Source organism: Balaenoptera musculus, chromosome 12 (assembly GCF_009873245.2).
Source record: "Balaenoptera musculus isolate JJ_BM4_2016_0621 chromosome 12, mBalMus1.pri.v3, whole genome shotgun sequence".
NCBI lineage: Eukaryota > Metazoa > Chordata > Mammalia > Artiodactyla > Balaenopteridae > Balaenoptera > Balaenoptera musculus.
In genome coordinates this window covers 66,248,998-66,264,475 of record NC_045796.1, presented here as the reverse complement: position 1 = coordinate 66,264,475, position 15,478 = coordinate 66,248,998, and positions in this window count along the sequence as shown.

The following is a 15,478-nucleotide window of genomic DNA, read 5'->3' as shown; positions in this document are numbered from 1 at the left end:
ATCAAGAGGGAAGACAGGAAAAGGCTTGGGGGTGCGCCTTTGAAGTGGGGCCCATGGGCTTTGAAATGAGGCTGAGTTATGCCCCTTGAATTTAATTGCCCAATCAGTCATTTAGATTTTATTTACTTGAAAATATCTACATTAATTTGCTTGCCACATGCCAAAACCAAGTGCTAAGAGTTAAAAATAAAGCCATTCTAACAATGAAGTTGTATATTAAATACGTGCAAGTCAGTGGCTGGTGAAATAATATTAAGCTTGTAAAACCCAATTGTTGCCACTCTTATTAATGCCTAACTTTTATTAAACATAAACTGTATGCTGAAAATTTAGACATTCTTCTTAAACATTATTTAATTCAATTAGAACAAAGTGATGAGGTAAACCCACTGACCATCACTCTCATTTTATAAATGCTGTAACTGAAGCACAGATAATTTGGATGCATTTCCCGATTTCACACAGCCAGGAAATGATAGAAATAAGATTAAATTCATGTTGCTCTCTCAAGTATTATATAATATTCCTCTAGTACAAAGCAATCTGCTGCCCACATATTATATGTATTTATATTTGTATAGAGGTTTACAAAATAACCTCTCCAAATAATTTCTCTCTAATTGCACTTATACCTCCTAATTCATAATTTTATTTACTTCTATTTTTCTTTTTCATAATTACATTATCTATATACTTCTTTTATTGTTTTAAAAACAATCCATTTTTAGATTTGTTCATCAATTTTATTATTTATCTATTTTTCAATTGATCAGTCTTTACTTCTGCCTTCATTAATAATTTCCTTATGTTTGTTATAAATTATTTTCTAAGTTTTTCAAATGATTTAATGCTTAAAAATCAGTGTTTCATGATAAGAATATTTTCCTGAATATAGCTTTAAAACAGTCTATAAGTGATGATATAAGAAGCTCTTGTTTTTGTCATTTTATAAATAGTGTGTAAATGCAATTTTGATTTCTTCTAGAATTATTTTGATGTTTGTTTTAAAATTTCCTATCAGTTTTAGTTTTAGGATAAATTTTTGTAACAAACTCATTTCATGAAGCATATTATTGAGAATCGATATACTCATATTTGTTCAGATTCACATACCCTTTTAAGGCCTGATAGTAGTATGTTAAAATTTTATATCTAATTTAAGTTAATCGAACTTACAGAGGCACAAGAATTTCATATTCATAAAAAAGTAATTTTAGCCTCCTTGAAATGTGACCTACTTAATTCCTGCTTTTCTGATTGACAGAAGTGCCAGCTATTTATCATTTGTTGGCATTGTATCTGCTGATGAAATTTCTTGCCCACATAGACCATCCATGCAGTGAGGCTGTAGAAATGCACAAAACATAGATGATGCACTTGGACTACAGAAGGATATGGAAGAAAGAGACTAGAAGTAAGGGGAATCCCCTGGCCAAAATCTCAATTGCAACCATGAAAGAACAGACTAGAACAGTTTTAAGGGCAGAAGATAACTGCAATCTGTGCAGGTCCAATGAGAACCCCTTGTCTATCCTCCAGGAGAAAGAGGCAAAGGTGTGCTGTCCCCACCAAGCTCCTGGGGAAGGCTTCCAGCTGCTGGAGTTTCACAGCTAACAACTAACAACTTCAGTGAACCTGATTACAGGATGCAGATGGATTCTGGATCACAACAAGAAAGCGACAGAATGGGGAACCCAGTGTCCTGTGGAAGCCAGAAATATAGAAATATGAGAAAAAGAGAAGTGTTATATTAGAAAAAAATGAAAATGAAAAAGAAGGAAAGAGAAAACAAAAGGGAAAACCAAGCCATGAAAATTCAAGAGTGTGCTTCCCAGATTCTATTAAACTTTGAGTTGGCAGTATTGATTAGAAAAGTAGATCAGAGAAGAAATCAGAAAGGCACCAACGTAGAGAGAAAATAGAATAATTTAAGTTGAAAAATCGGAAGAAACTGTATCAGTCAGTCAGATCTTATGAAAAATAAAACAGCATGAAAATGGAGAAACTGCAAAACTAGTGTGATCTTGTGAGCCAACAGTACAGGGCAGGGGAGCCAAATAGCCCATCACTTTTACAGAAAGGGTTACAGTGAACAGACATCACTCCAGGGTGGCCTGCAAAGAGGACCCCTTCCTCCTTCTGATTCTATTGGAATGAGAAATCCATAGGAAAATGAACAATAATCAGGGCAGAATTTCTGGTGATTTGATTTGCTTCTTCTACTTAGAAAGACATTCTTACAGCAAAGGGTGAGGTCAAAAGGAAATAAAATGGATTATTCATAAAAGTGCTAACTTAGAGTCCATGCACTTAAGACAATTTGTGCGCATGGCGCTTTTGTCTTGTCTCTCCCTTCAACTTTGGTTGGCATTAGTGAGAATAATCATCTGGTAGTTGCATCTACATTTTTTCCTCTCCAGTTCATTGACATCAATGACTGAAATGTTCTTTTTCCTTCTTATTTGGCTTTAAATTGGAGCAAATTGAATAATGATTTCTCTACTCCCTGGATGGGTATAGAAAGAGTGGGCTTGCCCAGATCAAGCAGTGAGATATAACAAGGAGTCAACATTATCTACAACAGAGCCCTTTAAATTAATTATTGGACGTGCATTTTCCGATGAATAAGTCATTTCCAGTGCATGATATTTTAGATCTCTCTCTGTGACAATTCTGAGGATGGGAGAAATAGGAAACCCAACTTTATATACCCATTGGCTTAAACATGTAGCCACAATACATAACCTTGTGCACAAATTAAGGACAGTGCGTGGTTGAAGATATCTGTTCTAGCCACAGGGCTAGATTCATTATCTGCTGGCATTTATTGAGCTAGGAAATAGCTGTTGTTCCATACACTTCCTATGTTTTAATTCATGCAATCCTTACAATAACCTGATACTGTAGGTTACTCTTATTAGGCCCATTTTCAAGTAAGGGTTTTGAGGCCAAAAAGTCAAATCATTTTTCTGAGCTCACACAGAAAAATTAGCAGTTAACAAGTGGCATAGCCAGATTTAAACTTAGATAATTTGGCTCCAGATTCCAAGATCTGAATCACTATGCAGATGCCAGAGGTACATTTAACCCACAAATTGATAGAACCTGTGGGATCCAATTCAGGGTTACTGGGTCTATGGTTGGAGTTCTCATGTAATAAAGCGACATTGTCCTAAATAGAGAGGCCTTCTCATGTCAGTCCCTCCATTTCTTTGGGTTTGCAACGTTGGAAGAGTCTCTTCAGGAACATAACCTATCCTTCCTGGAGATTGTCCTAACTTGCCAGCCTGCCCTAACTACTAATTATTCTGCTGCTGAAATTCTTCGGCTGACTCTTTTACCCAAGCACTAATTTAGTTCAATTTTAAGAATGCAGAAGTATAAACAACTGGAGTTTTTGTAAAAAAATACTATGATGAAGATATTTTAGCTGAAGGTTTAGAATTTCATACCTATTATTTTTAAGATATAACAATGATACATTTTATATATTTTTAGTTGTATTCTTGACACACTTTCACATCTATTATCTCACCTTATTCTCATCACCATCCTGAGACTATACTTAACCTTATTTTAGTGATGGATAAATAGCCTGGAAAATAAAATATTAGGGAGACATGATAGCTATTTTCAGCTATGTCAAGGATTGTCATAGACAAGAAGCACCAGATAATTTTGTACAGATCCAGAGGGCAGATCTGGGACTAGTTGGGGGGAAGTTGTAGGGAAGCAAATTTAGCTCAATAAATAGAATAGTGGAGCAATTTCAGATATAGAATGGGCTGCCTTGGTAGGTAGCCTCATGACTAGACCCTTTCTAGCAGAAAGCTGACCATGACTTGGGAGGTGGTAAAGGCAGGTGGGACAGACATTATGGGAAGTGCATGTGAGGTGCTTCCAAATGTATGACTACGATCTATGAATTGGGAGTATAAATAAATTTAGTGACATTTTTCTAATAAATACAGAGGCTAGATACTAGTCGATGGTCTCGGTCACAGCCCAGTGCTAATTCCACTAGTAATTCATAATCTTCCAAACCCAAGTCTCCTTTTGATAATAATGAAAACTTAGGCCAACATCCAGATGCAGATACAGTCCTCCCCACTGAGAAATAATGAATCACAGAACATAGACATTTTCTGCATTTTTATCCCTACCAAGACAGAAGATTTACTTGAGCTTGACTTTCTGCAGATTGCATTATGACACAGTGACCCTCTTGTGCTATAGTGTTATATGCATAGAAATATTTTAATTTGAATGTTCCTTTTCAAAGTACACAGACCATTCCAGACCCTGCTTCATTACATCCCCTTTTTCACTATTTTTTCTCTTGTTGACTGAAAAGTGATTTACATAGAATGCACTGCTTACCAAAATGTAAGACTAAAAGATGGTTGGTTCACAGTATGGATTTATTACTGAAAACCTTACACTGTCCAGATCAATGGCAAAAATAACTGGTGTCATGATGACACAAGAGAAAGGAGCTTTGTGTAGCTTTCATAAGCCAGAATGTAGTAAGTGCCCTGTTATCATAATCAAGAGTTGAGATTTAATCAAAGTGATAATGTATGAGACCCCTTCTATGGCCTTAAAGATCCCTGGGATTTACTTCAGTTATTAAAGCAAAATAAATATTATAAACCATAAAGGTTATGTTGACAGTCAGAATGTTGAGGAAGACTACATGCATATGCAGGGCCAGTAACCCCTATGAGAGATTACAGAAATGAATGAAAAAATGGCATCAGAGCTAGAATTCTGCTCTCTATAATGTTATATTGTATAAGGGAGTTATATCACATAGCAATAATAATTTTGAAAGCAGAGTTGGGAAAAATAAGTTACTATTAATTGCACAAAAAGACAGAAGTTCCACAGGGAGTTCACATATTAGGTTCTTTCATGAATTCATAAAAGTAAAATGCTTAGATAACTGAATAAAATATAATTTTTTTCTCCAAAACTTGAGAGTCTCTTGGGTTCCTATTTCCTAGTCAAGTTATGTTTAAATATTAGACTATTTTATTTCCCATTGATTGGAATGGAAAAAAATTTCTTTGCAAAATATACTCCAAAATACACCAAAGCAACTAGCACTTCAAACAAAAATTCAAAGAAACACATATACAACCTTACATACACAAGTATTATAAACATCCATTCCCATAAGTTCAACGTAGACCTATAAAAGTTTGCATTCCTACTGAAAAGAGATCAAATTAATTTTTCCCAGATATTAACTCTGGAACTCAATGACTCTCCATACATTCTTTTGAAAATGAAAAAAGCCTGAACTCTGCTAGATTTTTATTTTAATCTGGCCGTTTTTTCAACCTAATTAGAATTTCTTGTTAAATTTAGTATTTTGTTTACAGTATCAATTTTGCCGTATTAGTTCCTTTTTTCTCTGCAGCACTTAGTACTAGGTTAGTTTCCTTAGGTGATTCTATATATGATCTCTGTTTAATAGCAGTGTATAGATTACTTTAATCATCAGAAATTATAGTATCAAGAGAATGAAATTTATTATACCTTAAAAATTATTTACAATTGAATTTGTTGGTTAAATGGGTTATTTTAAATTTAAAATGGCAACTTATCTTTTGCTATGTAAGAGAAATATTTAAAATCCCATTTTGATAACCTTTTGATCTTCTGCATTCTGAACTTATTCTTTCTTCACTCTACATTAAGCTTAAGCTGGATAGGTGAACGTTTATTGGATAAGATGCAGTTGAAGTTCAGTTCTGGAGATAATAACCTTTTCTTTGACTCTAAGGGGTGAAGTTATTCAACGTTTATAATTTAATTTTAGATTGTTGTAGAAATGTATTACACAGGAGAAAATTATGATCACAATTAGTTGCCCTTTGTATGACATCTAGCTAAAATAAGCTACTATAACTTGTTTAGTTCATTCATCAATACCTTGCACATTGTCATATGAGAAACCTTGAGAAAGATGCTTTCTCACTGCAAAAATTGGAATGCAAGTAGGCATGTTACAAATGTAGTGAAATAAAGTGAAAATAGTCTTTTATTTGCTGTTAATGTCACAAAAATACTCTTGGTACGGCCATCATCATCATCATCATTAAGAAATACTTATTAAGTATCCATTTGCTCTTAATCCAATCTGCTATAACTGCTGGATCCCACAGATTCCATCTGATGTAATTGCTGATGGACACCTTCCCAATTAGATGATACACACATTTCCTGCAAGGCAGCTGCAGGAAATAAACAAATGAAATATAAAGCTGTGGTGTATTTGTTCCTTCTTTGCCATTACAGCTAAATATTTTCCAGCTCTTTCTCTCCAGGACAATCGGAAGACAAGAGATTGTATTACTTCCTCAGTGATCTCAATATTAACCTAACAAAATCATATTTTTACTTTCCCAATTAAGAATTGGCTACTTACCTAAAATAGATATGCAACAAATGGCCTTAATTTTCAGTAGTGGGGAACCACAATTTATCCTCCGTAGCGATGAATTGGCAGAATATTAAAAGAATTTATGCATACAATATGCTTAGCTCAGTGGCTGGCAAAGTAGGCAGTCCAAAAATGGTAATCATTATATCACATTTGATTTGAAATAAAATAACTTCTTCTTAAGTACATCAACAGCTTCTGTTTAGATTCTCATATTTTTCCAATCTAGGCTTTCTTGAAAATTCTTTTCACTTTGATATTATTAATGATCCTTTAAAAATATATATTTCTCATGGATCTTTGTAAATCTTCTCTTTTGGTAATAGTCTCTGAAAAATTATTTGTTTAAAAATCTAATATGAAAATTAATCTTTTCTTTCATATTTATTTTTATATTCATTTGATTATATCATTTATTTTATACTTTTGACATTTGGAACGGTGCTTTAAAATTATAATTTTGACATTAAACTATTTATTATAGCTGCAGTATGCTCTTATATGATTGCAAAAGGCACATTTAGCCTAATAATGCATTCAGCTGCTTAGAGGATTAAAAGACATCAGGATATTTTTGTTTTCCTTCTATTCAAATACCTTTATGTCTTAAGTAAAACAAATTTATTTCTGTTGCCTGACAGAAGTCTTAAAAACGTAACCTCTGGGGACTTCCCTGGCAGTCCATTGGTTAGGACTCCAGGCTTCCACTGCAGGGGAGCATGGGTTTGATCCCTGGTCAGGGAACTAGGATCCCACATGCCGTGCGGCACTGCCAGAAAACAAACAACATAACAAAACAAGAAAATGTGCCCTACATATAATATTCTAATGGCATATGAAGCTACAATGGAAGAGAGTCATATGCTCCCAGTGTGCTATTTCAAAAAATGAAAAAATTATCCTAACCAAAACAACCCTCCCACAGGCCTTATTGTCCTATACAGATTATTCTTTACACAACAGCCAGAGTGATCCTTTTAAGATTTAAGTAAGGTCATGTCTTTTTCTCTGCCCCAAACCCTCCAATAATTTCCCTTACTGGAATAAAATCCCAAGTCCTTCTCATGGTCTTCGATACTTTGCATCTGGCTCCCGGTTGCTGCTCCAAATTCATCTTCCACTTCTCAGTCCCCTCTCCATTCCACTCTAGCTGTTCTGTGCTTGAACTTAGGTGAACGCAACAAGCAGGCTCCCAGCTCCAAGCATTATCACCTGATGTATACTGTGCCCAATCCTCTCTTGCCGAATCCGTATCCCTCTCTTTCTCCCTCCATTCAAGAACAAGGAGGTAACCTTTGGCCAGAGGCCAGCTCATCTAAAACAAAAGCTAACTACCCTCCTCCCTACTAGTAACTCTTCATCATTACATTTAGTACTGCCTACACATGCGTGTGCACAAACACACACGCACACACACACACACACTTACATTTAAGGATCTATTTGTTCATTGCTTGTCATCCCCCATAAAATGCAAGGTCCATGAGGGAAAGGGATGTGTTTTGTTCATTTACCTCTGTAGCTCTGAAAAAGGGTGTCTCAACCCATATAGAGCAGGCTTCCAATACAATGTTGTGGAGGGAAAGAAGGAACAGAGGAAGGAGGGAAGGAAAGAACAAACAGAAGAAAGAACTTGCTAGTAGCACTGCATAATGAGATTTCAAATGTTCTCCGATCTCTCCACTATAGTTGCCTCATGAAAAATATCCAACAATCAAGACTCACCTCAGAAGACCATAATCCAGAATTTCATAAACTCTTACTCTTTCACTCTGGTATTGATTATTTAATCTGTTATCTTATCATTGAATTAAATGCCCTTTATCTCAAGTCTGTTCTCATATTTTACAGTCACATGCTATTTAAAAAAAAAAACTCAACTTCATTCTTAGTTGTTGTGATTCAGTAAGTCTAATTCCTATGCATATTTTATACAATCTCTTAGGTAGTATTTGTATAAAACTTTAAGTTAATATTTCCATGTCATATGCGTTTAGTTAAACTTCATAATAACCATTGCAGTAGCTGGGATCTTTATTTCACAAATAACAGAAATAACATGTATTGAAAATAACATTTAGGTGGAAGGAAAAAGGCTTGAGGTTGTGATTTTAAATGTTTCATTGAATACAGACCATTACTGGGCACTTGCTTCCACACAGGGAATATAACATAGCGTAAGAGAGTCAGGTGCTTGATCTCAAGAGCGTTGTACACTAATGGGGGAGCAAGACCATAAACATATTTGCAAGAACAATAATAGTCAAAAATAAAGGCTCCCAACCTTCATATAATTACCTCATGACCCATACCACTGTCACAATTGGTTAGAAACTGAGATAGAACATTCCATGAGTCGGCAAGCCAGATTCTCCCTCCTAAATATCTACAAGTGGGACTCAAAGAATCATTTTAGATACAATGAGACACTTCTGTGCAGAAAGAAGCAGAGATGAGAAGCTATTTAATCTAAGAGGGATAGAAAGAGTATCTGATTGTGAAACCAGTACATTCCCTGCCATTGGCTATTGGTTTCTGTGGGAATACTGTAATTTGACCTCAAAAGAAAAAGTAACTTTAGTTAGGCTAGACAGAGAAGGATTTTGTCCCTTGCAACAAAATGATCCCTAGCTAAGAAATAGATAATCACACCAGAGATAATCATAATTTTAAAATTTATTAATTAAAATTTCATAATCTGAATTTGTCATTTAAAATTGTAATATAAAATCTTTTTACAAAAAGTATAACTTTCTGTATCATTTTGATATTCATATAATGTACCAATATGTGAAAACATCATATGCATTTAAGTGTATAACATTGGATATCTTTCTTCTATTAAGAATGATTTTAGAATTTCTGCTTCTGCTGAAAATGAAGAAAGTTACAACATAATGCCATCCTCAATTTAGCAACAAGGAAGGTGGGTAACTTACAAAAGTAATTTTTTAAGTCATCAGACAGGTAAGAACATAAAGAAATCAAAATGATTACAAAACAGAAAGTGACAATCCCTTCTTAGGCGAAAAGAGACCTATCGTGGCTTTCGTTTCTGATGGAGAAGCAGGAGGGTAAGGAAACAACCATTGATTGACAGGAGTGAGAAGAACTGGCTAAACTTTTTAAATGAATTTTATAGGCCCAACATTGGTTGGTAAAATGATTTCAGAAATTGAGGCATCGCAACCACCAAGAGATTCTGCACCCACCCATTAACTCTTTCCCATAGATTATCACCACATATTCACGTGATAGATTTGGAGCAGAGAGTAATAAATGAGAGAGAAGACCCCTCAGGTACAGGCATGCAACGCCTGTGAAAGGCAGAGGACAGAAGAAATGAGAGAAACCCTTTTGGATAACCTGAGAATTCACTGCTGTTGCCTGCAATCCATTAAGAAAGGAATAAAGGACCTGAGATAAACCCTCCATAGATGCTCTGGACCTTTACTGTACACACTGCTAAAGCCTTGCAAGGCTAGTTGCAGGAAAGTAGGAGAGAGAGAGATAGCTTCTGTGTGACAGAGAACTAGGAACAATACTGAGAACGAAGAGAAATCATCAGCATATCAACCAACGAACCAAACAAATCCAGAAGCTTGGCTGTTAATAAAAAAGTGACATCACAAGCAGTTTAGAAAGTTAATGGCTGGAGTACAGGGCACAAAGGGAATGCTGGGCTCTCCCCAGTGCTCAGATACCAGGCAAACGGAAGGTTTTGTTCACAGATAGTCAAATTTTTGAAGGTAAACTGAATCTAACCAAAGTAACAACAGAACCATCTAAACTACAAATTAGATTGACTCAATGACTAGCAGGTTACAGATGAAGGATTAAGTTTCTGGGCAAAATGTAATTTAGTCACCACTGTTCTTTATCATACAACATCTAGCATACAATCCAGATAAAGAAATATGTGAAGGAAGAACATGTGATCAATTGTCAAGAATGAAATCAGTCAATAAAAACAGACCTAATGATGGCCGAAATATTGAATTATCAGCTTTAAATCAACTGTGATAAACATGTTAAGAGTCCAGGGAAGATGTTGAAAATGTGTTTGGACATATAGAACATTTCAGCAGAAAAATGGAGACTGTAAAAAGAACTGAACATAAAGGCTAAAAGAAAAAAACAGGTCAAATTTGAGTGACCAATTATTCTCCACAAGGTTGGTATCAATATAGATTCCCATTAGAAATAAACAAGTGATCTCATTTTTTCCCTCATCCTTGTAGTATCTTACTCTTGCTTGTCTATTTTTTTTAAAAAACCTTTGCCAATATGACATTTGGATAGGGCAAAAGGTGTATTTTGTGTATTTTTACTTTAATTTATGAGTGACTTGAAACACTTTTTCATTGGTTATTGACTACTGATATTTATTATATTGTGGTAAACTTGTTTATGCTCTGGATCATTTTTCTCTTTAAAAAAATCTTTTTTTCTTTTATTACTTTGGGAAAATATTAAAAATATTAATTCATGGTCTCCCAAAAATACTACACATAGTTTCCTAGTTCTGGGTCTTGCATTTAGATATGTTTAGTATTTATTCAAATTTATTACTCTTTCCCTTTATGTTTTCTCAGTTGGTATAAAGTTTACCAAGGCTTCCCTGACTCCCCAAATATATAAATATTATTCTGGTACTTTAGGTCTTTATTATTGTTTTCGTTGTGGTTCACATTTTTAATATAACCTAACTGAGTTTTGTTATAGCCATATTATAATGTAGGCATTATAAAAGAAAAATTGCACCAAACTGGCTTAGACAGGCAAGAAAGACTTTATCTGAGACTATTTCAATAGAAGCGAGAAACTATTTCAAGAGGGGAGAAAGACGAACCGAACTCAGCTGAATAGAAAGAGAATAGATTTTAAGCACTGGAGTGAGCTGGGGGAAAGTGCTGGAGGGTGTTGGAGGTTGGTGGTCAAGTTGATTAGGCCATTAGTGTTTGCTAAAAGGTTCTTATCAAAGTTAGCAACCTACTTTCCCACACTCTGAGAACCATCATCCCTGTCTTTCTTGATGATTACATTTCAAAGCTATTGCTTCCAAGTCCCTGAGAAGACATTCCAAAGTTGTAGAAGATTTACATCTCAAAAGTGCAGAGAAAGAATTTACAATTGCAAGTTTTCTAAAGTAAACGCTCAAAGGAAAGAGAGGTCAGAGGCCTATAGTCAGAAGAAATCTGTCTAAACTTTAGTCAAGCTGAGGGGAACCTTAAAGCTGGCTTGGTCAGCAACTAATCTTTCCCTTTTAGGCCAGCACTAGTCATGGCCTTATCTCTACTTTCCCCACTGATTTGAAATACCACCTTCTTCAATATTAATTTCTTTGATAGAACCAACTTGTTCCCTCTAGAATAAATTGTTAACTTATTATAGCTTGGTGTTATTCATTTTCAAATATTCTTGGGCTATCCTCATATATTCCTTCCTTGAGATGAATTTCAGAATCATTTTGTCAATCCCCCTTAAACATTTGTTTGGGTTATTAATTGGAATTTTGTGAGAATAAGTACGTAGATATATCTGGGAAGAGAAACCAATATCGCAAATAAGAAATCCTTTCTCACTAGAATTTTGCTGCATCACTAGCAAATCTAGTAGTATAAAGCCTATGGACTTTGCAATAGTATGAGTAAGATATAACTATTTTACTCAACACAAGGACTATTAATTATATGAGTTACTGCACAAATGTATCCATTATAGTGTTTATTGGAAAATGAGAATTTTTTTTCAGTTGCTCTTCGCAAGATTTTTAGTATCTTTATTCATTTCCGCTTTATAAAGTCAGACAATATACTCACTCAGATCGGGAAAATATCTATCTCAACAAAAGACCACGTTGCAGTTTATTGAATTAAATTGTTCACATGCAACTGCTTACTTCAAGCAATCCTCCCTTCCGTCTTCCACACAGGCTCAAAACCTAGTATATCCCCATGTAATGCACACACACACATAACTTATGTATTACTTCTCCAGGTGTGCAGATAAAAAATAATATTTCCTGCTGTCCCGCCCAATTGGTAAAACCATTTGAACTTTATGAGATGACAAAGTCTAACCCCTTTAGTAACTTTAAATAATTCAACAAGTAAAATGCCTGAATTTTTCCCATATTGTGCTGTAAATTGAAACTATGCTTCTGAGTAAGAAGAACTTGCACTTTGTGCTCTGCTAATCAGAGTTCCTAACAATATCATTATTTCCCTCAATATTATTTTCTGCCTCATGGGATTAAATGAATTAGTACATTTTCAACACACAATTATCCTTATTGTGCAAAAATATTATACAGCTAATGAAAACATTTAACTGGTTTTGTTGCATAATCAAACCATCATGTTCTGCATTACATTTTTCAGTGAATTTTGCATAATGAAGGTTACAATCGACTAGGGAATGCACACTCTAATGCCATCTTGGGAAATGTTTGATTATGTGTTGTACTGAAGTGTTTTACTGTGACCCAATAGGCCAGTTTCCAGATTCATTTAACCTCAGTGTCTACAAAAAGGTTTCCTGCAGGCATTTCACTGAATATCAAAAGCAGGGTCACTCTTGCCTTGTGCATATGAATGCTTCTTGACAAGAAAAAAACATTGAGACAGACTTCCATTCCACAATTTCCAGTGAAGTGCTTTCAGATGTTAACAATTATGCCTCCACAACTTTGATTTGAACCGATGACCTTGGTGTTGATGTTTCTATAACCCAATTAATTACTAATTACTGATTCCTTGAGTTTTAATCTGCCCTTTAAATATTCAGTATAATAGCTCCAGGTAGTAAAATTAAAAGTGTTTCTTACTGATTTCAATGAGAATGGCTTACTCTAGAGATTGCTTCCCGTTGCAGGATTTGTAACCAATCAATCTAAAAGAAAAGCTTTTTATGAAGATGATTAAAGAGTCTGAGTTGCTTGTTGGTCTAAGCAACTTAAAGGAGAATTAGCAGTTTTCATCATTAAAGTGTTATACTACTAATATCCTACTCAGAGTAAAAGTCGAAGTCCCTACAATGACCTTTCCCCTTACAATGCCCTTCCAGGTCTAGTAGGACTTTAACCCTCATACCCCTGACCCTACTGCCTACAACTTGCCCAGTCACTCTGTCCCAGCCACACCGACCACTTTGCTGCCCGTGGAACAAATAAGTTTTCTGACTCACAGCCTTTGCACATGAAATGCCTTTCCCCAGAAAACCTCATACTCGCTCCTCACCCACCTCGGTTCTCTGCTCAAATACCACCTAGTATAAAATTATAATATATAAAATAACATGATTTCCCACAAACTTATCAGCACTCACTGTGTCTTTTCTGCTATATTTTTCTTTATAGAAGTGACTGTCATATTTTATCACATTTTGTATTAATATATACTTTTTTATTTTCTTTTCCCTCATGAGGGAGGGCAGAGAATTTGGTCACTGATGTATTCTCAATCCCTAATATAACACACTTGCATATAAGCTATAACAAATACTTTTTAAGTGAATTAATACAAATTTAGTCAAAATCAAGTACCTAAAGATCTTATATATTTCTCTTTCCATCTTCCTCTATCTCCTATAGAGGGTCACAGGCATAAAACAAGTAGGTAGTGGGATAAATTAAGAAAGTCCTACTTGTAAATATTTCTGATGCTTTTCACTCTAAATCTTGAGCTTAGATCATAGACACATACCAGACAGGTTTTGATTATGTTATTTCTGGGCACACTTTTTTCTCAGCTCCACTAAAGCACAACCCCTCAAGCAAAATAAGTTCTTCCTTGTGTCTGGCTTTAACGGTACCTTTTCAAACCTTCAAGCATATAATCATATTATCCTATAATCATTTATTTATGTACTGAACTCTCTCACCATTCCATGAACTCACTGAGAAAAGAACTCATGATTTACCCGTCTCTCTGACTGGAGACCCCAGCCCCAATATACGGGAAGAATGAACAAATTAATGTGTGCCTCTGTTCTACTGGCTTTAATGTCAAGTGCAAATTCTCCAGACCTTTCATTAAATGGGGTAACACAAATCCCCAAATCATAGCTAACGACATATCCTAATAAGGGATTCTACTGAATTTCTAAACAGTTCTTTCTCTTTGATTATTCTCTGTGTTGGAAATTAAACTAAGTTGAAAACTTTTGACTGCCCCAATCCTGAAAATCTCTCATTCCCAAATATTTTTTTTTAAAATCAAGTGTTTCCCAGGAACATACTTGAGGAGGAAAAGGAAAGAAGAAATTCTCAGGTATGATCTTCTGAATCTCAAAACTTGATTGCCCCAATCCTGAAAATCTCTCATTCCCATACATTTTTTTTTAAATCAAGTGTTTCCCAGGAACATACTTAAGGAGGAAAAGGAAAGAAGAAATTCTCAGGTATGATCTGAATCTCCATTCAAGAGAAAGACAGAAAGACATGCAAATGGCAAGATTTCAACATAGATGGGCCTTGAGGGCATTATGCTAAATGAAACAAGTCAGACAGAGAGAGATGAATACCGCATGATTTCACTTACACGTGGAATCTAAAAAACAAAACAAACAAACTAAACAAAACCCAGACTCATAGATACAGAGAACGATTGGTAGTTGCCAGAGAAGGGGTTTGGCAAAATGGATGAGGCAGATCAAGAAGTACAAACTTCTAGTTACAAAATAAATAAATCATGGGGATGTAAAGTGCAGCATGGGGACCATAGTCAATAATATTGTATTAACTTTGTATGGTGAAATATGGTACCTAGACTTATTGTGGTGGTCATTTTGCAACGTATACAAATGTTGTACCCTTGAAACTAATAATCACATTGTATGTCAATTAGACTTCAATTAAAAGTATATAAAAACTTTTAAAAAGAGAAAGAAGTGCTTCTTCCATTTTACTCTCCCATCTCCAAATAGCACTTAGAACAAAGCAGTAGTGCTAACCACAGACTGGATGTACCGAGCACTTGTGATCTTGGGCTGCTTTGCTTTTAAGAATGTTACTGCTGCTGAAGA